The following is a 24,980-nucleotide window of genomic DNA, read 5'->3' on the forward strand; positions in this document are numbered from 1 at the left end:
TAAGTGAACATTGCTTTACTTATTCTACAAAATGAGACTGCTTAGTTCATCTTTAATAGATTACAATAAAGTTAGAAGGCTTCCTCTTTCATCATTTATGGTTCTTTATATGAACTGCAGTCATAGTAACATTTTTAATCAACATGAACCCACATGGATATTAATAAATATAATAATAATTAATTCTAAACTGAATGAAATATAAGTGCCATATATTTGTTGGGCAAGTAATGCCTTATACAATTAGCTAAACTGAGATATCAGTGAAAACTTTTTTAAACTCATTTTCCTCAAATTATAACATATTCCTTTGAAATCTGTTCACCTAGATTACATATAAACACTAAAACTTTTTAAGTGTTAATGATTTCCCAGAAGGCAGGAAAGTCTTATGGCTAAGCATGTGGACTCTGGCACTAGACTTCCTAGGTTCCAAATATCTGCTGCTTACTAGCTATGTACCTTAAGCAAGCCACTTACCCTCTGTGATCCTGAGTTTTTGCATATGAAAAGTGAGAAAAATGATAGTACTTATTTTATAATATTATTCTGAGGATTAAATTAGTTAAAATGAGTAAAGTACTTAGCTTGGTACCTGTTTCTATAGAAGGGTTAAGTGAATCTTACTATTCTAGAAAAGCTAATTTCAATGCAAAAACAAAGGCTGACCAATCAGAGTTTGAGCTAACAGGGAAATATTTTAAAGTTTCAAATAAGTCAAACAAATTTGGATACTGAGAAAGCATATTTTTGAAGTCCCTCTAGGAGCCATATTTTAGAAAACATATTTTTTCTTGTTCCTTACATCCATATTATCACCCTCAAGCATATGCTAACAACATTATCTTCCACTTCCAAAGAATCACAAAATATGGTAAGATCATGACTAGGGTAGGGGATTCTTACATGAAACCCCCACTTCTGGTTTGAGTCCCATGTTAAACATGAAATGTCATGATAGGTAAGTCACCTAAGAAATGCTGGAAGCTATTTTCTTTTTGCTTGCATCAAGAGTATATACAGTAAAGGTAGGCTGAAAATAAGCAATAGAGGCAATATTTCCATGGATTATTTGTGTATCTTTTGGGGCTGCCTCTATGGTATGTGAAAAGAAACTGGAAGAGATTATAAAAACACAAAGAGATCCTGTGCATACAATATGCCTAGTGTAAATAGGAAAGCTTTGCGAAGATCTTGATTGTGCCTACTATACACTTTAGTTTTCTTATCAGAAGCCATTATTGTTCCCATTTCCTGTAACACCCTACCTGGTGTCACCATCTATTTCTTCTTCCAGTGTCTAGACTGGATATAATTGATAAATTTGGCTACTGCCACACAGAAACTATTTTTTTAAATAACTTGAAGCAAACACAAGAAACTGTGTCAGTGATCAGTGTTCTTTAACAATAGTTTGTTCACGCCTGGAAAAGTTTGTCAAACTAGTTCCTTAAATTCCAGTAGATTCCCTGCCTCTCTTACCAATCCAATGTATATTACCCTTGTTCATGACCACCTGTTCCTATGTATATTTATTTTTCTCTGAAATGTATTCCCTGCTTATCTACTTTACTGATGTTCCTTCGTCTTGCTACTCATCTTAAATTCTCATTTTATCTGACCAAGAGATTAACATTTCAAGTAAATATCCTAAGCTGATGATTAATAGGACAAATCTGAAACTCTGTCTAGTAACAATAATTTAAACAACACCTGTACACTGTAAAGTACCCTAAATGAGTTGAATACCATCGTCAGGGAAAAATAGTATTTGTAGATGAGATCATCGAATTTGTTGGTGGCTCTTTATACATCACAGAAAATAAAGAAGGGACATGAAGAATGGATACAATAGACATTTCTCAAAGTTTTTTTTCTCTTTTTGGCTTATTGCATGACTTTTTTCTCATGCCAATATTTAAATCCTGTTCTTGCATTTGGGAAATTCCACATTATACAGCAGAGAATCTGGGTCCCAACACAAAAGTTAAAAATGTCTGGCTCTCATCTTCCTGGTCTCATTTTTTAGCTAGAACATGAATCCTGGTCATAGGCTTAGTGTCCTGACTTCCTCATCTGGAAAACCAAAGCCCTACCCTAAAATAACATAAAGAAGCATAGATTTCATATAATCAATGTGCATAAAATTCTTAAAATGTTTTCTGACACACAAGGAGTACCAGTGTTGGCTTTCATTGCTATCATCATTGCCATTGGCATTATTATCTTTATTAGGTATAGGACTCATGAACCCCTCAGTGATATCTACCTTGCCTGAAGAGAGATGCTAATGGGATATTAAAAGGGAAGTCTCTAGTATTTTAAGCTACAAACAAATCAAAAATACTTAAGTTGTTGAGAATCACATAAAGGCAGTGTTCCAGGAAGTTTAAAAAGAATTCACTGGTTTCAACCTACTTCAGAGGAAGGTGGGTCAGCCTGTGTATTTTGGCAAAACCATTTCACATACTTTGTGATTTTAGTCATTTCTGTCAAGTCAAAGTTCCTATAAAATTCTACTTGCTCAATACCCACACAATAACTCACTTAAAACTCAAGCCTGACTGACCTGTAACCACAGAGACCAAGAGATTAATATTTCTTGGTCTGATTTCATACAAAATTCAGAATTTGTATGAAAAGGATTCAGAATTTCCAACTGAATGAAATTGGAAAAACTGAATTTTTCCAGAATCAAGACATTTCAGGAGGTATGAAACCTCCTAATTTCATACAAATTCAGAATTTTTCCAATTTCATTCAATGTTCCCTGCTATTTTGACATATGAAATTTCATATACTCTCTGATCTCAGACATGTGAAACTACATGTATGCTCTGATCTTCAAAAACTTTGGTTACAAAACAGCAACAAGTAAACCCCTCAGCCACAGAAAGGAATGGAGAATTCAATCCCTAAATTGTCTCCCACATTGTAGCACATTGCAAATAAAGATTGACCTCAAGTTTTAGTCTCAGAATAAAATTTTCCCTTACCATGCAATGGTAAAAGATCTGGAAATATTTTTATTTCATATTCATTTTTGAATGATAGTTTTACTAATAGATTTTTTTGCTTGAAATTTTTTACTCTCAGCCTTTTGCATGTCATTTCACTAATTTCTGACCTCCACTGATTCTGATGAGAAACCTACCATTAGTGATATTGTTTCCACTATATAAGTTTCCTTTTTCCTGTTGCTTTCAAGATGTTACCTTTGTTCTCTTTCACTAGTTTGACTATAATGTGTCTAAGTGTGAATTCTCCTTAAATGTATTCTACTTGGAGTTCATTGAACTTCCTGGATTCATAGATTAGTGGTTTTTTATTACATTCGGACAGTTTTCAGCAATTATGTCTTCAAATATTTTTTCTGTTCCTTTCTTTCTCACCTCTCCTTCTGGGACTTTTATTATCCATATGCTAAAATACTTGACATTGACCCACAGGTCTCAAACTACTCATATTGTTCAATCCTGTTCTCCGTTTCTCATATTCAATGATTTCTATTGATCTATCTTTCAGTTAATTAATTATGTCTTCTGCCCTCTCAAATCTCCTGAGTCAAGTCAGTAAATTTTTTATTTATGTTTTTGTACTTTACAACTCTAGAATTATTTTTGTTCTTTTGTTTGTTTCTTTGCTTGCTTCTATTATCCATTGAGATTTTCTATTGGCTCACTGCTAGCATGTTTTTATTTAATTATTTAATCATAAGTTCCATTAATTCTTTGAAAAAAAATTAATAGCTGATATTTACATATCTAATAAGTTTTGGTTGAAAAGTGAACATTTTAAGATAAGATAGCAACTCCATTTTTTTTCTTTAATGAGATTTGTTGTCCATTTCACCTAAGTTTTCAAATTTCAAATTTGTTAATAATGCAAACTCTTTGCTTTTTGCTTTCAGAATCTGTAGAGATGTCCTTCTTTTCATTTCTGAAATTTGTCATTTAAGCCATTTCTCATTTTTTCTTAGTAAGTAACATTATAAGGTGGTTTATTCTGTTTGATCTATTAAGATAGAATAGATCTAGCTAAATATATAGAACAGGGTTATCTTTATGTTTGAATTTGTCTCTTTCTCCTTAAAGTTATTTATGTCAATATTTGCTTTGCATATATGTGGAGCTGTGCATACAAATTTAAATTATCATATTATTCTGGTTAATTAAACATTTTAAAAATATTGACCGACCATGACCATTTACTTCTAAATTGCTTTTTGTTTTAACAGATTTTATCTGGAATCAAAATAGCCACTCCTGGATTTCCATCAATGAGTAAGCTTTGATAAACTATTACTGATAAACAGTACGTTTTGATAAACCTCTGCATTAAATCTCAGAAATAGTAAAATTTTAAAATTATTGTTTGAAAGACATCAGAGATTGGTAATAATAGGAGGATTTTTGTGCTAAATTCCAAAAAGTAGAAGAGACCTTCCTATGTAAATTGAGATTACAAGCTGTATTCCATTCCTGTAGGCATTTACTAAGTCTGGGCAAGGGCTAAAGACTGGTATTGTCACAGATTATTCTAAGAGAAAAAGAAAGAATTTGTGGGGCTTTTGAAAATCACATAGTATACCATGACTATGAGAGAATAAAGGCTGAGAGAAGGGAGCCTGAACTTCTGAACCTGAACCTCAGCCTAAACTCAGAGGAACCTGAACTCATCATCACTGATTCTTTACTATAAAGTATTTACTGAATACTGAAGCAGGCAAAAGGATAGAGGTCTGGACTGGAAAGACAGAGTAAAATCTCCTGTAATCTAGTGATGCCTAGGAGACAAAGTCACACTAGAGCAAAGACTGACAAAAATACAAGTTTCTTACTCAAGATAGTTGCCATATTTTGAATCTAAATGGGATACAAAGCTAAAGTAGAAAACACTGAAGGGTGGAATATGCGGGAAAGAAGGGAAAGGGAACTTCAGACTCTCAATCAAAAAACCAGGAAGGCCACTGGGCATGGTGGCTCATGCCTATAATCCCAGCAATTTGGGAGACTGAGGCGGTTGGATCACGAGATCAGGAGTTCGAGACCAGCCTGACCAACATGGTGAAACCCCATCTCTACTAAAAATACAAAAATTAGCCAGGCGTGGTGGCATGTGCCTGTAATCCCAGCTACTCGGGAGGCTGAAGCAGGAGAATCGCTTGAACCCGGGAGGCGGAGGTTGCAGTGAGCCGAGATGATGCCACTGCACTCCAGCCTGGTGACAGTGTGAGACTCCATCTCCAAAAAAAAAAAAAAAAAAAAGGAAGGCAACATGGAGGGCACAGGACCACAAAGGCAGAGTGAAATCTCAGTCTTTGCTTAGGAGACAAACTCTTATTGGAGAGAACGGCCTGCAACAATATGCAGTAGGTCTAGGTCTGATAGAAACAGGTATATGAAAGAAATTCATGCAATACACTAGAGTTAAAATTCTGAGCAATTAAACCAGAACTACTTCCTCTTTCAAGTTATGAAATAAATGTTCTTCCATTTCTGTGCCTATATATCTTATAACTTGTTCTAGCTGTTATTTCATAGTTAAGTATATTCTAGTCTAAAATTTTATTTCAAATTCTTAAATACATAATTTTAAGTCATATAGAACTTCTTTTATAATGAAGCTTGTCATTATCATTGAAGTGACTTAAGAAGACTTCAAACTTTCAAAACTTTCAAGCAAAATCTTTAATCAAATATATATGATGAAAAAATTTATAGGCTATAAATAGTTATGTTTGCCTAAATATTCAGAAAACTTTGTTTAAGCAATTTGTCAATCTGCTTATCCAAATTACTTAAACTTGGTTCTATGAAGAAGAAAGGCATTTCAGATGATAATCAAATTATCTTTGTTTTACATGTTGCAAATTATAATTACTAATGTCATCCTTGCCATTTTTAACATCTCTAATATTCATCATTGTAAACATATGCCTCATAAAATACATGACGTAGAAAGGAATGTGTTATTTTGATAGGACAAAATATTTTAATATAGATATAAAATTATAGTATTAATTGTAAGTAATAGGTAAAAATGGAAAATACGGACTTTATTTCCATCCTCTCCTGGCACAATGGAAAAGACCATTTAGGCCAATTCTGTTTTATGAAAGGAATTAGAATTGCCTGGAAAACATGATACTTCAAAGCTCAGTAAAAAAATAACAAAAAGTGCTGATAGTCAAAATCACATAGGAATAACACAATGGACTTAACCTAATTCCTGCAACATAACATTATACCAGTCATATTTAAATCACAAAGTTTAAGTTGTGTTTGTGTTCTGGACATTTGCACATCATTATCCTCAGACAGCCTTAAGATAAAACTTATTATCTTCCCTTACCTGCAACTACCAAATGATGTGTTCTTTCCTCATTGACTTACAAAAACTCTTTATTTAGCCAAGCCTAAAAATACAAAGCTGGCTTTCACTTTTGTTCACCTTTCTCTCGCATATCTAAAAATGACCAAGGTTATATCTATTGTAACCTCTCTCACCTTAGACTTTTCTGTCCTTTACTACCAAAAAGATCCTGGCATGCGCTCCAAAATACTTATTACTTGGCAGTTGTACTAACTGCTTATTTCGGCTTTAGGTCTTCTAGTCCCCAACTATTTGCATGCTAGTAGCCAATAAATTATTGTACTAAAAATGACATAAACCTGCTAAAAACCCTCATTGGATCCCCAGTGCCTAGGGGAAAAAATTTCAGGAAACTCTCCTTGGCATCCAAAGCCTCTTTTCAATTTGAAGGCAAATTTACAACTGTAAAAGCCAGTTCAAGTAGAATCTCTTTCATTAAGCGTTCTTGAGAACCCTAGCTAGAAGTGATATCTTACTCTTCTAAATTATTTTATTATTCATTATTTGCATAAATACATAAACATAAATAGCACACTGAACAAATATACCATATATATTTGAAATTTACTACTTTGTTTACATAAGGGCAAGAAGAAGATAAAGCTGTCTGATGAGAAGGAAGACAAAATTTCTTCAAATAAGATTCAATTTACCCTTCAAATTTATGGAGCATTTTTTCTATTATTCTTTCAAATTAGTGAAAAATGACAGCAGGAATCTAGGGGCATACAAGCTCCATAATATCATCAAGTATTTAGGTCCTTTCATGTTTTTTGCTGCATCGTATTTAGGCTGTGACCCTCATCCTTATATTCTCTCAAGATATTGACTGTAGCTCCTGTCATAATGTTTTTATTTCGAAAATAAAGCAGAGAAAGGGTAAAAATCAAAAATTGTATAACAACTATAAAAGCCTTTTCTGAAGCCTTTTCTGAAAGCCTAATCTAGTAACTTCTATTTTCTTCGCACTGGTTAAAACTGTGACAAATAACCACCCTCAAGCTGCAAGGGAACCCCAAAAAAGTAGTTGCTTTACCTGGGCACATTGTTATTCTAAATAAAATTGGCTTCTGTTAGCAAGCAAGAAAGAATGAATGAATACTGGGTAAGAAACTAATAATCTCAGTCATAATAGCTCTCTGTTTTTGAGGTCATTAGAACTGTAAAAAATTAACTCACTTCAGAAACTATGTGTAATATTGAACTATCTTTGTCAAAAGCTTTCTGACCATGGTTTATTCATTCACTTTAGTCTCTAATTCTTGTTAATCCTTTGGGTCTCAAATCTTCCCTGAATTCATTAGCTCTTTCAGCTCTGATATGTTCTCAGAACACACAGCTCTTAAGTATGCAGCAGTTATTACATTCGCAATTAAACAAGTCTCTAATTATTTGTTTAATATCACCCATCACCATAGGAATGAGAGAGCTCCTTGAGTGTTCAGAAAGCCTCTATTTTGCACACCATTGCATCTCCCAGAATGGTAAATGTCTTTGCAAACAGTAAGTGATTGACACATATTTTTTAATCAGTGAATGAATATGTGAGTTATGAGTGCATGAATGAGTCTAACAGTATCTGTCTACCTTGAGGCTTTCTTTTTGTTTAGCCTTGTTGTTGAGTACTTCCATGACAGTAGGGCTGACACTATGCCTTGAAAGTATTTTCAACCCATACAATGCTTAAATCTACCTCACATGTAATCAGTTCTATATTCTTTATTTAGCAAAGCCTAAAAATACAAAGCTGGCTTTTACTTTTGTTCACCTTTCTGTGTTGTATAAATATTTTTCGAATATTGCTTTCGCTAAAGATGTTCCTGTTTCTAACAAAGGTGGATATAGTTTATAATCTCAGAAATGATATAGAAGTAGAAATATGTCCATTAAAACTTTGATCAAGTACTTTCACAAATTCATTACGGAGTGTCTCCAGGTAGTAAAATTTGATTAATATTTAATGTGAGATGCATTTTCTTCTCTTTGCTATCAAAAAGTAGACTTTGACTTTTAATGCTTAAGTTTTCATGACCACCTTTGACATTAGTTTTATAGAAAAAAAATGTGTATCTCAGCATATTAAAGTAAAATACAAGAACAGAAATGGCCTATATAACCTTTCTCTTCCGGCAAATGCTAATGCTACTGAGGCAGAGAATAAGCAGATTATCTCCAATTATAATAGCTCTAATTGACATAATATCCATTCTTCAGAGTTCTACTTTTAGTCTAAAAGTTAATTCTTTTGTAATGTTGAATGTAAAGACAGAGAAATTCTTTAAAAAGGACCTAATTGCTCCTAGTACCAGTTGAACAGATTTGGATATGGCATTAAAAATCACCTTGATAAACTTGAAGTAAATTTTGAACATGAGTTGTGAGAGATGTGTGAATTTAAATAGCAGGGTTAGGGAAATTATTCACTAACCCTAGAGAAATGTCTACAAGTAAGATTCCAATCAATTTATGTTCATACTTTTTAAAATCAAATGAATCTTAACGTCATCTACTTTGGTTCGGTATGGCAAGAATTATCCCTTGTATATAAATAGGAATCATTTTAAGGTAGTGCTACTAAAATACCACAGAACTTGAAGTCAGAATTGCTGGGTTATATTTATAGCCTTATTATTAACTTTTAAGAGGCCCTCAAGAACCTCACCCACTCATTTACACCCCTCACCATGATGTATGTGGAAGGTCACTGTGCAGAAGGCATTTCTCTGTATTCTTTATCCTGTGAGATTGTCAGTGAGACGAATTGTAGAATTATTCATATTTGGAAGCTGCCTCCACCACAGTAAGGGTAACGGTGGGCAGGATGATCCAGCCTTGCTTTTCTAAATTATAAATATCTCAGCATCCCACTACCTACTTCAAAAACAATTATGTAGTTATACTGAGACTGAGAATAATAATGGTGATGACAGGGAGAAATACACTATGCAAAAGGTAAAGAGAAAGGAGAAAAATCAAGACGAGTAAGACAAGGTATGGAACAACAAGAAAGGAACATTGTCTAGACAGAGACATATAGATCCCAGACAATATTTACCATACTACCAAGGTAACTATGTTTTCCATGTTATGACACATAGATTGTGGATCTCAATAGAAAAAGGCAAATTGCACATTTGAATTGTAGGAAATCTAATTGTTCTACACTAATGTATAAATTAATATATTTTCTTTCTTTCTTTTTTTTTTTTTTTTTTGAGACAGAGTCTCTCTCTGCCACCCAGGCTAGAGTGCAGTGGCGCGATCTCGGCTCACTGCAAGCTCCTCCTCCTCGGTTCACGCCATTCCCCTGCCTCAGCCTCCTGAGTAGCTGGGACCACAGGCGCCCGCCACCGCGCCCGGCTAATTTTTTGTATTTTTTTAGTACAGACGGGGTTTCACCGTGGTCTAGATCTCCTGACCTCGTGATCCGCTCGCCTCGGCCTCCTAAAGTGCTGGGATTACAGGCGTGAGTCACCGCGCCCGGCCAAATAAATATACTTTCTAATGAATGAAATATATTTTCAATACTCCCATCTGCTGCCAGATTTATAGTGCTTATGTGACACCAAAAAATTGTGATAGTTCATGTATACGTATGTAACAAACCTGCACGTTCTGCACATGTATCCCAGAACTTAAAGTAAAATAAAAAAAATTTTAAAGAATATTGAAAAAAAAGAATTGTGCAAGTTAGCTTACATTTCATGTCAAATTCAATAGCACATTTTTTAGTGACACTGAATGTTTCTTGATTAAATAAACAAAAAAGAATAAAACATTCAATAAAAAGGCTCCAAGGGCGCTATTACTATTTCCTAGCATCATACATTTAAAAGCTGTAATTATCTAAAAACATCCAAAATACATTTAACTTCATACGAATCAAAAAGAGATCATCTAAAAAAAAATTGTGAATATCCTTACTTCTTCCTTCCCTTCTCTTGAAGAATTTGGTAGGCTGTTTCCGCTGTTGTATAAACAAAATGCTATGGAAGTGATACTGTTTTTATCTTTTTATTTAGAAACTGGGTCTCATTCTCTCACCCAGGCCGGAGTGCAGTGACATCATCACAGTTCACTGCATCCTCAGACTCCTGGGCTCGAGAGCTCCTCCTGCCTCAGCCTCCTGAGTAGCTGGAACTACAAGCACAAGCCACCATGCCTAACTAATTTGGGGCTTTTTGTGGGGAGTTTTGTGTATTTTTTGTTGTTGTTTGTTTGTTTGTTTTTTAAAGATAACGTCTCGTCATCTTTCCCAGGCTGGTCTTGAACTCCTGGGCTCAAGTGATCCTCTTGCCTTGGTTTGCCAAAGTGCTGGGATTATAGGCATGAGCCACCACTATTCTTAAATGCTACTCTATTTTAGTGTCCATCTATCAGCCTAACAACAAACATTTATAGTCTTTCCTATGCACTGGAGTTAATGTCTACCAGTAGTAAAGGTTATGGCCTCTGAAGCTGTGTTGCCGGGGTCAAGCCCTGAATCAGCTATTTTCCTGGCTATATAACCATATAACCATGGTCAAATTGTATGTCTCAATTTTCTCATCTGTAAAATGAGTCTAATAATAATAGTTCCTACCTTCTTGGGTTGTAAAGATTAAATGAGTTAAAATATGTATAACACAAGGCACATAGATAAGCATTACTTAAACTTTAGTTATTATTAAATAATAATATAATATGTATCATATATAATATATATAATTTATATATTATTTATAATTATTATACCTCATTTATTTAGTTCTTTTTTTACACTAGCAAATATTCATTCAATTAAAAGTATTTTTAAAAACATGGGGATCAGGGAATAAAACAGACATGAGAAACATAGCAAAGTACCAAATGGCAGGTATCAAGGTATCAATTCTACCATATCAATAATAACATTACATGTGAATGTATGTCCATTCAATCCAAACAAAAGGCAGGTACCAATTTTATTAGATTTTTTTCTTTTCACCAACTTTTAAGTTAAGTGGTACATGTGCAGCATGTGCAGGTTTGTTACATAGGTAAACAAGTGCAATTTTGGTTTGCTGAACAGATCATCCCATCATCTACATATTAAGCTCAGTATCCATTAGCTATTCTTCCTGATGCTCTCCCTCCCCCAATCTCTTGCCTCCAACAAGGCCGCAGTGTGTGTTGTTCTCCACCATGTGTCCATGTGTTCTAATCGTTCAGCTCCCACTTATAAGTGAGAACATGCAATATTTAGTTTTCTGTTCTGGGGGTAGATTGCTGAATATAATGGCTTCCAACTCTATTCATGTCCCTGCAAAGGATATAATCTCATTCCTTTTTATGGCTGCATTGTACTCCATGGTGTATATGTACCACATTTTCTTTATCTAGTCTATCACTGAGGGGCATTTGGGCTGATTCCAAGTCTTTGCTATTGTAAATAATGCTGCAACAAATATACACATGAATGTATTTCCCTGCTTAATAACAGAATGATTTGTATTCATTTAGGTATATTCCCAGTAATGAGATTGCTGAGTCAAATGGTATTTCTGCCTCTAAGTCTTTGAAGAATCGCCACAGTCTTCCACAATAGTTGAACTGATTTATACTGCCCCCAACAGATGTTATCTCATTGTGGTTTTAATTTCCACTTCTCTAATGATCAGTGAGGTTCAGCTTTTATTCTTGTATTTGTTTTCTGCATTTATGTCTTCTTTTGATAAGTGTCTGTTCATGTCCTTCGTCTACTTTTTAATAAGGTTGTTTTTTTTTTCTTGTAAATTTAAGTTCCTGTAGACTCTGGATATTAGTCCTTTGTCAGATGGATAGATTGCAAAAATTTTCTCCCATTCTGAAGGTTGCCTGTTCATTCTGATGAAAGTTTATTTTGCTGTGCAGAAGCTCTTTAGTTCAATTCGATCTCATTTGTCAATTTTGGCTTTTGTTGCAACTGTTTTCAGTGTTTTTATCATGAAATCTTTGTCCACGCCTATGTCCTAAATGGTATTGCCTAAATTTTCTTCTAGGGTTTTTATAGTTTTGGGTTTCACATTTAAGTCTTTAATCCATCTTCCATTAATTTTTGAATATGATGTAAGAAAAAGTCCAGTTTCAATTTGCTGCATATGGCTAGCCAGTTCTTTTAGCACCATTTATTAAATAAGAGATCCTTTCTCCATTGCTTGTTTTTGTCAGGTTTGTCAAATATCAGATGGCTGTAGGTGTGTGGTCTTACTTCTGAGTTCTCTATTCTGTTCTATTCATCTGTGTGTCCATTTTTTGTATCAGTACCATGATATTTTGGTTAATGTAGCCCTGGACTATAGTGTGAAGTCAGGTAGCATGATGCCTCCAGGTATGTTCTTTTTGCTTAGGATTTTCTTGGCTATTTGACCTCTTTTTTAGTTCCATATGAATTCTAAAATAGTTTTCTCTAATTCTGTGGAGAATGTCAATGGTGGTTTAATGGATATAGCATTGAATCTATAAACTACTTTGGGCAGAATGGCTATTTTCATGATATTGATTCTTATCCATGAGCATGGAATGTTTTTACATTTGTTTGTGTCCTCTCTGATTTATTTGAGCAGTGATTTGTAGTTATCCTTAAAAAGATCCTTCACTTCCCATGTTAGTTGTATTCCTAGGTATTTTATTCTCTTTGTAACAACTGTGAATAGGATCTTACACATGATTTGGCTCTTGGCTTACCTGTTGTTGGTGTCTAGGAATGCTGGCGATTTTTGCACATTGATTTTGTATCCTGAGAGTTTGCTGAAGTTGTTTATGAGCTTAAGAAGCTTTTGGGCTGAGACGATGAGATTTTCTAGATATAGAATCATGTCATCTGCAAACAAGGTAATTTGACTTCCACTCTTCCTATCTGAATATGCTTTATTTCTTTTTCTTGCTTGATTGCCCTGGTCGGAATTTCCAATACTATGTTGAATAGAAGTGGTAAGAGAGGGCATCCTTGTCTTGATTAGTTTTCAAGGGGAATGCTTCCAGGTTTTGTTTATTCAGTACAATATTGGCTGTGGGTTTGTCACACGTGGCTCTCATTATTTTGAAGTACATTATTTCAATGCCTAGTTTATGGAGTGTTTTTAACATGAAGAGATGTTGAGTTTTATCAAAGGCCTTTTCTGCATCTATTAAGATAATCATGTGGTTTTTGTCTTTATTCTGTTTATGTGATGAATCACATTTATTGATTTGTGTATGTTGAACAAATCCTGCATCCCAGAAATGAAGCCAACTTGATAGTGGTGGATGAGCTTTTTGATGTGCTGCTGGATTCAGTTTGCCAGTATTTTATTAAGGATTTTTGTTATCGATGTTCACCAAAGATACTGACTTGAAGTTTTCTTTTTCTCTTGTATCTCTGCTATGTTTTGGTATCAGGATGGTTCTGGCCTCAAAGAATGAGTTAGAGAGGAGTCTCTTCTTTTCAACTTTTTGTAATGGTTTCCATAGAAATGTTACCAGCTCTTCTTTGTAGCTCTGGAAGAATTCAGCTGTGAATCCATCTGGTGTTGGGCTTTTTTTTTGGTTGGTAGGCTATTTAACACTGCCGCAATTTCAGAACTCACTATTGGTCTATTCGGGGATTGCATTTCTTCCTGTTTCAGTATTGGGAGGGTGTATGTTTCCAGGAATCTAACTATTTCTTCTAGAATTTCTAGTTTATGGTCATAAAGGTGTTTATAGTATTCTCTAATGATTGTTTATATTTTGTGGGGTCAGTGGTGATATCCCCTTATTTCCGATTGTGTGTATTTTATTCTTCTGTATTTTCTTCTTTATTAGTCTAACTAGCAGTCTATTTTATTAATTTTTTCAAAAAATACCTCCTGGATTCATTCATTTTTTTCAAGAGTTATTCATGTCTCTATCTCCTTCAATTATGCTCTGATAAAAGAAAATCACCAAATAAACAAAACAAGGCACAAGAGACCAATCGTGGAAAAACAGAGATATATGACCTTTCAGACAGAAAATTCAAAATAGCTGAGTTGAGGAAACTCAAAGAAATTCAAGATAACACAGGAAAGGAAATCAGAATTCTATCAGATAAATTTAACAAAGAGATTATAATAATTTAAAAAATCAAGTAGACTTTCTAGAGTTGAAACATGCAATTGAAATGCTGAGGATTGCATCACACTCTCCTAATATCAGAATTGATCAAGCAGAAGGAAAAATTAGTGAGCTTGAAGAAAAGCTATGTGAAAATATGCAGTTGGATGATACAAAAAAATTAATAAAAAACAAATAAAGCATACCTCCAAGATCTACAAAATAGTCTCAAACGGGCAAATCTAAGAGTTATTGGCCATACAGAGGGGGTAGGGTAAGAGACAAGGGTAGATAGTTTAATAAAAGTGATAATATCAGAGAACTTTCCAAATCTAGAGGGGATAAAAACATTCAATTACAAGAAGGATACAGAAAGCCAAGCAGATTTACTACAAACAAGACTACCTCAAGTTATTTAATAATCAAATTCCCAAAGGTCAAGGATCAAGAAAGAACCCTAAAAGCAGCAAGAAAAAAAAAAACAAATAACATAGAATGGAGCTCCAGTACGTCTGACAGCAGAATTTTCAGTACAAACCTTACAGGCCAGGAAAGAGTAGCATGACATATTATTATTTTATTTTATTTTATTTTATTTCAATAGTTTTGGAGAAACAGGTGGTTTTCAGTTACACAAAGAAGTTATTTAGCAGTGATTTCTGAGATTTTGCTGTACCCGTCACCTGAGCAGTGTAAACTGTACCCCATAGTCTTTTATCCCTCTCTCCCCTCCTACCATCTCTCCAAGTCCCAAGAGTCCATTACATGATTCTTATCCCTTTCTGTCCTCATAGCTTAGCTTCCACTTATAAGTGAGAACACAGACATTTGGTTTCCATTCCTCAGTTACTTCACCTAGAATAATGGTCACCAACTCCATCCAGGTTGCTGTGAATGCCATTATTTCATTCATTTTCATGGCTAAGTAGTATTCCATGGTGTACATACACCACATTTTGATTATTCACTCATTGGTCAATGGACATTTAAGCTAATACCATATTTTTGGAATTGTGAATTATGCTGCTATAACATGTGTGTGCAAATGTCTTTTTCATATAACAACTTCTTTCCTCTGGGTAGATACCCAGTAGTGGGATTACTGGATAAAATGGTAGTTCTACTTTTAGTTCTCTAAGGAATTTCCATACTACCTTCCATAGTGTTTGTTACTAGTTTACATTCCCAACAGCAGTGTAAAAGTGTTTCCTTTTCACCACATCCATGCTAACATCTACTTTTAAATTTTTAAATTATGGCCATTCTTGCAGGAGTAAGGTGGTATCTCATTGTAATTTTAATCTACATTTCCCTGACAATTAGCAATGTTGATCTTTTTTTTTTTCATACATTTATTGGCTATTTGTAGATCTTCTTTTGAGAGTTGTCTATTCATGTCCTTTGGTCACTTTTTGATGGGATTACATGGGGTTGTTTTCTTACTGATTTGTTTGAGTTGCCTGTAGATTCTTGATATTGGTCCTTTCTTGAATGCATAGTTTTCAAATATTTTCTCTTTTCTCCCACTCTGTGGGATGTACATTTACTCTGCTGATTATTTCTTTTGCTGTGTATAAGTTTTTAGTTTAATTGGGTCCATCTATTTATTTTGTTTTGTTGCATTTACTTTTTCTTTCTCCCTTTTCTTTTTTTTTTTTTTTTTTTTTTTTGAGTTGGAGTCTCACTCTGTCGCCCAGGCATGGAGTGCAGTGGTGCGATCTTCCCTCACTGCAACCTCTGCCTCCCAGGTTCAAGTGATTCTCCTGCCTCAGTCTCCCAAGTAGCTGGGACTACAGGCACGTGCCACCATGCCTGTCTAATTTTGTGTTTTTAGTAGAGATGGGGATTCACCATGTTGGCCAGGCTGGTCTCGAAATCCTGACCTCATGATCTGCCAACTTGGCCTCCCAAAGTGCTGGGATTATATGTGTGATTATATGCCTGGCCTGCATTAGGTTTTGAGTCCTTGGTCATCAACTCTTGGCCTAAGCCAATGCTGAGAAGTGTTTTTCTGAGGTTATCTTCTAGAATTTTTATGGTTTCAGGTCTCAGATTTAAGTATTTGATCCATCTTGACTTTATTTTTGTATAAGGTAAGAGATGAAGATCCAGTTTCATTCTTCTACATGTGGCTTGCCAATTATTCTGGCATCATTTGTTGAGCAGGGTTCCTTTCTCCATTCTACATACTTGTTTGCATTGTCAAAGATCAGTTGCCTGAAAGAATTTGGCTTTATTTCTGGGTTCTCTATTCTGTTCCATTGGTCTACATGCCATTTTGTACACCAGTAGCATGCTGTCTTGTTAACCATAGCCTTGTAGTATAGTTTAAAGTTGGGTAATGTGATGCCTCCAAATTAGTTCCTTTTTCTTAGCCTTGTTTTGGCTATACAGGCTCTTTTTTTGTTCCATATGAATTTTAAAATTGTATTTTCTAGTTCTATGAAGAATCATCATGGTACTTTTATGGGAATTGCATTAAATCTGTAGATTGTTTTGGGAAGTATGGTCATTTTCAGAATATTGATTCTACTCATCCATGAGCATGGAATATGTTTCCATTTCTTTGTGTCATCTATGATTTTATTCAGCAGAGTTTTGTAGTTTACCTTGTAGAGGTCTTTCACCTCCTTGGTCATGTATATTCCAAAGTTTATTTTATTTTATTTTATTGCAACTATTGTAAAGGGGATTGAGTTCCTTATTTGCTTCTCAGCTTGGTCATTGTTGATGTACAGCCATGCTACTGATTTGTGTACACTGATTTTGTATACTGAAACGTTACTAAATTCATTTATCAGATCTACATGCTTTTTGGATGAGTCTTTGGGGTTTTCTAGATACATGACCATATCAGCAGCAAACAGATAGTTTAACCTCCTTTTTATCAATTTAGATGCATTTTATTTCTTTCTCTTCTCTGATTTCTCTGGCTAAAATTTCAACTACTATGTGGAATAGAAGTGGTAAAAGTGTGCGTCCTTGTCTTGTTCCAGTTCTCAGGGAAAATGCTTTCAGCTTTTCCCCATTCAACATGATGTTTCCTTGGGGAAACTCTCCAGGATATTGGAATGGGCAGAGATTTCTTGAGTAATACCCTACAAGCACAGACAACTAAAGCAAAAATGGACAAATAGGATCACATCAAGTTAAAAAAGTTTCTGTACAGGCAAGGATACAATCAACAAAGTGAAGAGACAACCCTCAGAATGGCAGAAAATATTTACAAACTATCCATCTGTTAGGGGATTAATAACCAGATATAGGACCTCAAACAACTCTATAGGAAAAATACAATAATCTGATTTAAAAATGGGCAAAAGATTTGAATAGGACATTTCTCAAAAGAAGACAAACAAATGACAGAAAGACATATGAAAAAATGCTCAACATCACTGATCATCAAAGAAATGAAAATAAAAAACTCAAATGAGATATCATCTCAACCCAGTTAAAATGGCTTTTATCCTAAAGATAGCGAATAATAAATGCAGGCAATGATGTAGAGAAAAGGGAGCCTTTGGCCACTGTTGGTGGGAATGTAAATTAGTACAACCACTTTGGAGAACAGTTTGGAGGTTCCTAAAAAGTACTAAAAATAGAGCTACCACATGATCCAGCAATCCCACTGCTAGGTGTATATCCAAGTAACCAAAATAAAAGAAATTAGTATATCAAAGAGATATCTGCACTCCTATGTTTATAGGAGCACTATTCACAATGGCCAAAATCTGGAAGCAACTTACGCATCCATCAGGAGACAAATGGATAAAGAAAATGAAATGAAGGAAAAAATGTTAAGGGCAGCCAGACAGAAAGGTCGGGTTACCCACAAAGGGAAGCCAATCACACTAACAGCTGCTCTCTCGGCAGAAACTCTACAAGCCAGAAGAGAGTGGAGGCCAATATTCAACGTTCTTAAAGAAAAGAATTTTCAACCCAGAATTTCATATCCAACCAAACTAAGTTTCATAAGTGAAGGAGAAATAAAATCCTTTACAAACAAGCAAATGCTGGAGGTGGAGCCAAGATGGCCGAATAGGAACAGCTCCGGTCTCCAGCTCCCAGCCCCAGCGACACAGAAGACGGGTGATTTCTGCATTTCTGCTTGAGGTACCGGTTTCATCTCACTAGGGAGTGCCTAACAGTGGGTGCAGGACAGTCGGTGAAGCGCACTGTGCGTGAGCCGAAGCAGGGCGAGGCATTGCCTCACTCGGGAAGCGCAAGGGGTCAGGGAGTTCCCTTTCCTAGTCAAAGAAAGGGGAAGCAGACGGCACCTGGAATATCGGGTCAGTCCCATCCTAATACTGCGCTTTTCCAACGGGCCTGGAAAACGGCACACTAGGAGATTGTGTCCCACACCTGGCTCGGAGGGTCCTATGCCCACGGAGTCTCGCTAATTGCTAGCACAGCAGTCTGAGATCAAGCTGCGAGGCGGCAGCGAGGCTGGGGGAGGGGCGCCCGCCATTGCCCGGGCTTGCTTAGGTAAACAAAGCAGCCAGGAAGCTCGAACTGGGTGGAGCCCACCACAGCTCAAGGAGGCCTGCCTGCCTCTGTAGGCTCCACCTCTGGGGGCAGGGCACAGACAAACAAAAACTCTGCAAGAACTTCCACAGACTTAAATGTCCCTGTCTGACTGACAGCTTTGAAGAGAGTAGTGGTTCTCCGAGCATGCAGCTGGAGATCTGAGAACGGTCAGACTGCCTCCTAAAGTGGGTCCCTCACCCCTGAGCAGCCTAACTGGGAGGCACCCCCCCAGTAGGGACAGACTGACACCTCATTCAACCCGGTACTTCTCTGAGACAAAACTTTCAGAGGAACTATCAGACAGCTGAATTTGTGGTCTCACGAAAATCCGCTGTTCTGCAGCCACCGCTGCTGACACCCAGCCAAACAGGGTCTGGAGTGCACCTCTAGTAAACTCCAACAGACCTGCAGCTGAGGGTCCTGTCTGGTAGAAGGAAAACTAACAAACAGAAAGGACATCCACACCAAAAACCCATCTGTACATCACCACCATCAAAGACAAAAAGTAGATAAAACCACAAAGATGGGGAAAAAACAGACCAAAAAAACTGGAAACTCTAAAAAACAGAGCACCTCTCCTCCTCCAAAGGAACGCAGTTCCTCACCAGCAACGGAACAAAGCTGGATGGAGGATGACTTTGATGAGTTGAGAGAAGAAGGCTTCAGACGATCAAACTACTCTGAGCTACGAGAGGAAATTAAAAAAACAGGAAAGAAGTTAAAAACTTTGAAAAAAAATTAGAAGAATGGATAACTAGAATAACCAATGGAGAGAAGGGCTTCAAGGAGCTGATGGAGCTGAAAGCCAAGTTTCGAGAACTACGCGAAGATTGCAGAAGCCTCAGTAGCAGATGCGATCAACTGGAAGAAAGGGTATCGCTGATGGAAGATGAAATGAATGAAATGAAGAGAGAAGGGAAGTTTAGAGAAAAAAGGATAAAAAGAAATGAACAAAGCCTCCAAGAAATTTGGGACTATGTGAAAAGACCAAACCTACGTCTGATTGGTGTACCTGAAAATGACGGGGAGAATGGAACCAAGTTGGAAAACACTCTGCAAGATATTATCCAGGAGAACTTCCCCAATCTAGCAAGGCAGGCCAGCATTCAGATTCAGGAAATACAGAGAACGCCACAAAGATACTCCTCGAGAAGGGCAACTCCAAGACACATTATTGTCAGATTCACCAAAGTTGAAATGAAAGAAAAAATGTTAAGGGCAGCCAGAGAGAAAGGTCGGGTTACCCACAAAGGGAAGCCCATCAGACTAACAGCTGATCTCTCAGCAGAAACTCTACAAGCCAGAAGAGAGTGGGGGCCGATATTCAACATTCTTAAAGAAAAGAATTTTCAACCCAGAATCTCCTATCCCGCCAAACTAAGTTTCATAAGTGAAGGAGAAATAAAACACTTTACAGACAAGCAAACGCTGAGCGATTTTGTCACCACCAGGCCTGCCCTAAAAGAGCTCCTGAAGGAAGCACTAAACATGGAAAAGAACAACCGGTACCAGCCACTGCAGAAACATGCCAAATTGTAAAGACCATCGAGACTAGGAAGAAACTATAGCAACTAACGAGCAAAATAACCAACTAACATCATAATGACAGGATCAGATTCGCACATAACAATATTAACGTTAAATGTAAATGGGCTAAATGCTCCAATCAAAAGACACAGACTGGCAAACTGGATAAGGAGTCAGGACCCATCAGTGTGCTGTATTCAGGAAACCCATCTCACGTGCAGAGACACACATAGACTCAAAATAAAGGGATGGAGGAAGATCTATCAAGCAAATGGAAAACAAAAAAAGGCAGGGGTTGCAATCCTAGTCTCTGATAAAATAGACTTTAAACCAACAAAGATCAAAAGAGACAAAGAAGGCCATTACATAATGGTAAAGGGGTCAATTCAACAAGAAGAGCTAACTATCCTAAATATATATGCACCCAACACAGGAGCACCCAGATTCATAAAGCAAGTCCTGAGTGACCTACAAAGGGACTTAAACTCCCACACAATAATAATGGGAGATTTTAACACCCCACTGTCAGCATTAGACAGATCAACGAGACAGAAAGTTAACAAGGATATCCAGGAATTGAACTCAGCTCTACATAAAGTGGACCTAATAGACATCTACAGAACTCTCCACCCCAAGTCAACAGAATATACATTTTTTTCAGCACCACACCACACCTATTCCAAAATTGACCACATAGTTGGAAGTAAAGCTCTCCTCAGCAAATGTAAAAGAACAGAAATTATAACAAACTGTCTCTCAGACCACAGTGCAATCAAACTAGAACTCAGGATTAAGAAACTCACTCAAAACCGCTCAACTACATGGAAACTGAACAACCTGCTCCTGAATGACTATTGGGTACATAATGAAATGAAGGCAGAAATAAAGAGTTCTTTGAAACCAACGAGAACAAAGACACAACATACCAGAATCTCTGGGACACATTCAAAGCAGTGTGTAGAGGGAAATTTATAGCACTAAATGCCCACAAGAGAAAGCAGGAAAGATCCAAAATTGACTCCCTAACATCACAATTAAAAGAACTAGAAAAGCAAGAGCAAACACATTCAAAAGCTAGCAGAAGGCTAGAAATAACTAAAATCAGAGCAGAACTGAAGAAATAAGACACAAAAAACCCTTCAAAAAATTAATGAATCCAGGAGCTGGTTTTTTGAAAAGATCAACAAAATTGATGGACGCTAGCAAGACTAATAAAGAAGAAAAGAGAGAAGAATCAAATAGATGCAATAAAAAACGAAAAAGGGGATATCACCACCGATCCCACAGAAATACAATCTACCATCAGAGAATACTACAAACACCTCTATGCAAATAAACTAGAAAATCTAGAAGAAATGGATAAATTCCTCGACAAATACACCCTCCCAAGACTAAACCAGGAAGAAGTTGAATCTCTGAATAGACCAATAACAGGTTCTGAAATTGTGGCAATAATCAATAGCTTACCAACCAAAAAGAGTCCAGGACCTGATGGATTCACAGCTGAATTCTACCAGAGGTACAAGGAGGAACTGGTACCATTCCTTCTGAAACTATTCCAATCGATAGAAAAAGAGGGAATCCTCCCTAACACATTTTATGAAGCCAGCATCGTCCTGATACCAAAACCTGGCAGAGACATAACCAAAAAAGAGAATTTCAGACCAATATCCTTGATGAACATTGATGCAAAAATCCTCAATAAAATACTGGCAAACCGAATCCAGCAGCACATCAAAAAGCTTATCCACCATGATCAAGTGGGCTTCATCCCTGGGATGCAAGGCTGGTTCAACATACGCAAATCAATAAATGTAATCCAGCATATAAACAGAACCAAAGACAAAAACCACATGATTATCTCAATAGATGCAGAAAAGGCCTTTGACAAAATTCAACAACCCTTCATGCTAAAAACTCTCAATAAATTAGGTATTGATGGGACGTATCTCAAAATAATAAGAGCTATCTATGACAAACCCACAGCCAATATCATACTGAATGGGCAAAAACTGGAAGCATTCCCTCTGAAAACTGGCACAAGACAGGGATGCCCTCTCTCACCGCTCCTGTTCAACATAGTGCTGGAAGTTCTGGCCAGAGCAATCAGGCAGGAGAAGGAAATAAAAGGTATTCAATTAGGAAAAGAGGAAGTCAAATTGTCCCTGTTTGCAGATGACATGATTGTATATCTAGAAAACCCCACTGTCTCAGCCCAAAATCTCCTTAAGCTGATTAGCAACTTCAGCAAAGTCTCAGGATACAAAATTAATGTACAAAAATCACAAGCATTCTTGTACACCAATAACAGACAAACAGAGAGCCAAATCATGAGTGAACTCCCATTCACAATTGCTTCAAAGAGAATAAAATACCTAGGAATCCAACTTACAAGGGATGTGAAGGACCTCTTCAAGGAGAACTACAAACCACTGCTCAATGAAATAAAAGAGGATACAAACAAATGGAAGAACATTCCATGCTCATGGGTTGGAAGAATCAATATCGTGAAAATGGCCATACTGCCCAAGGTAATTTATAGATTCAATGCCATCCCCATCAAGCTACCAATGACTTTCTTCACAGAATTGGAAAAAACTACTTTAAAGTTCATATGGAACCAAAAAAGAGCCCGCATCGCCAAGTCAATCCTAAGCCAAAAGAACAAAGCTGGAGGCATCACGCTACCTGACTTTAAACTATACTACAAGGCTACAGTAACCAAAACAGCATGGTACTGGTACCACAACAGAGACATAGATCAATGGAACAGAACAGAGCCCTCAGAAATGATGCCGCATAGCTACAACTATCTGATCTTTGACAAACCTGACAAAAACAAGAAATGGGGAAAGGATTCCCTGTTTAATAAATGGTGCTGGGAAAACTGGCTAGCCATATGTAGAAAGCTGCAACTGGATCCCTTCCTTACACCTTATACAAAAATTAATTCAAGATGGATTAAAGACTTATATGTTAGACCTAAAACCATTAAAATCCTACAAGAAAACCTAGCAATACCATTCAGGACATAGGCGTGGGCAAGGACTTCATGTCTAAAACACCAAAAGCAATGGCAACAAAAGCCAAAATCGACAAATGGGATCTCATTAAACTAAAGAGCTTCTGCACAGCAAAAGAAACTATCATCAGAATGAACAGGCAACCTACAGAATGGGAGAAAATTTTTGCAACCTACTCATCTGACAAAGGGCTAATATCCAGAATCTACATGAACTCAAACAAATTTACAAGAAAAAAACAAACAACCCCATCAAAAAGTGGGCAGAGGACATGAACAGACACTTCTCAAAAGAAGACATTTATGCAGCCAGAAAACACATGAAGAAATGCTCATCATCACTGGCCATCAGAGAAATGCAAATCAAAACCACAGTGAGATACCATCTCACACCAGTTAGAATGGCCATCATTAAAAAATCAGGAAACAACAGGTGCTGGAGAGGATGTGGAGAAATAGGAACACTTTTACACTGTTGGTGGGACTGTAAACTAGTTCAACCATTGTGGAAGTCAGTGTGGCGATTCCTCAGGGATCTCGAACTAGAAATACCATTTGACCCAGCCATCCCATTACTGGGTATATACCCAAAGGACTATAAATCATGCTGCTATAAAGACACATGCACACGTATGTTTATTGCGGCACTATTCACAATAGCAAAGAGTTGGAACCAACCCAAATGTCCAACAACGATAGACTGGATTAAGAAAATGTGGCACATATACACCATGGAATACTATGCAGCCATAAAAAATGATGAGTTCGTGTCCTTTGTAGGGACATGGATGAAACTGGAAAACATCATTCTCAGTAAACTATCGCAAGGACAAAAAACCAAACACCGCATGTTCTCACTCATAGGTGGGAATTGAACAATGAGAACTCATGGACACAGGAAGGGGAACATCACACTCCGGGGACTGTTGTGGGTGGGGGAGGGGGAGGGACAGCATTAGGAGATACACCTAATGCTAAATGACGAGTTAATGGGTGCAGGAAATCAACATGGCACATGGATACATATGTAACAAACCTGCACATTGTGCACATGTACCCTAAAACCCTAAAGTATAATAAAAAAAAAAAAAAAAAAAAATAAAATAAAATGGAATAACAATGAAAACAATTTTTAACAGCCATAGATCCCAAAAGTGATATACTAGAAAGTAAATTTTCTACCCCTCCTCTTACCCCTGATAAAAATAACTTTTGCTAGTTATCAGGAATCATTAATATATGTACCCTATTCAAACAATGAGGGAGGTATGGACAAATGTTCCAAGACTTTTGGGTTCCACAGACCAATAACTTTTCAAAAACAATTTTAAGAATGGACAATTAGGGGGAAAATTAGGGGGAAAAATTCTGAACAACTACTCTTTATTATCTTAATTTCTCACACCACCCTCTCCTCTAATATAATCTCAGAATAAAGGACAGTTCTTTAATTGGGAAAAACTTGAGTATTGTCTTT

General features: G+C 36.5%; 1 protein-coding gene across 1 annotated transcript in view; it reads right to left on the minus strand.

Moving 5' to 3' along the window:
* Positions 1-24,980, minus strand: part of STPG2 (sperm tail PG-rich repeat containing 2) — a 931,943-nt gene that overhangs the window by 659,169 nt on the left and 247,794 nt on the right. The window lies entirely within an intron of this gene.

Source organism: Nomascus leucogenys, chromosome 9 (assembly GCF_006542625.1).
Source record: "Nomascus leucogenys isolate Asia chromosome 9, Asia_NLE_v1, whole genome shotgun sequence".
Classification (NCBI taxonomy): Eukaryota; Metazoa; Chordata; class Mammalia; order Primates; family Hylobatidae; genus Nomascus; species Nomascus leucogenys.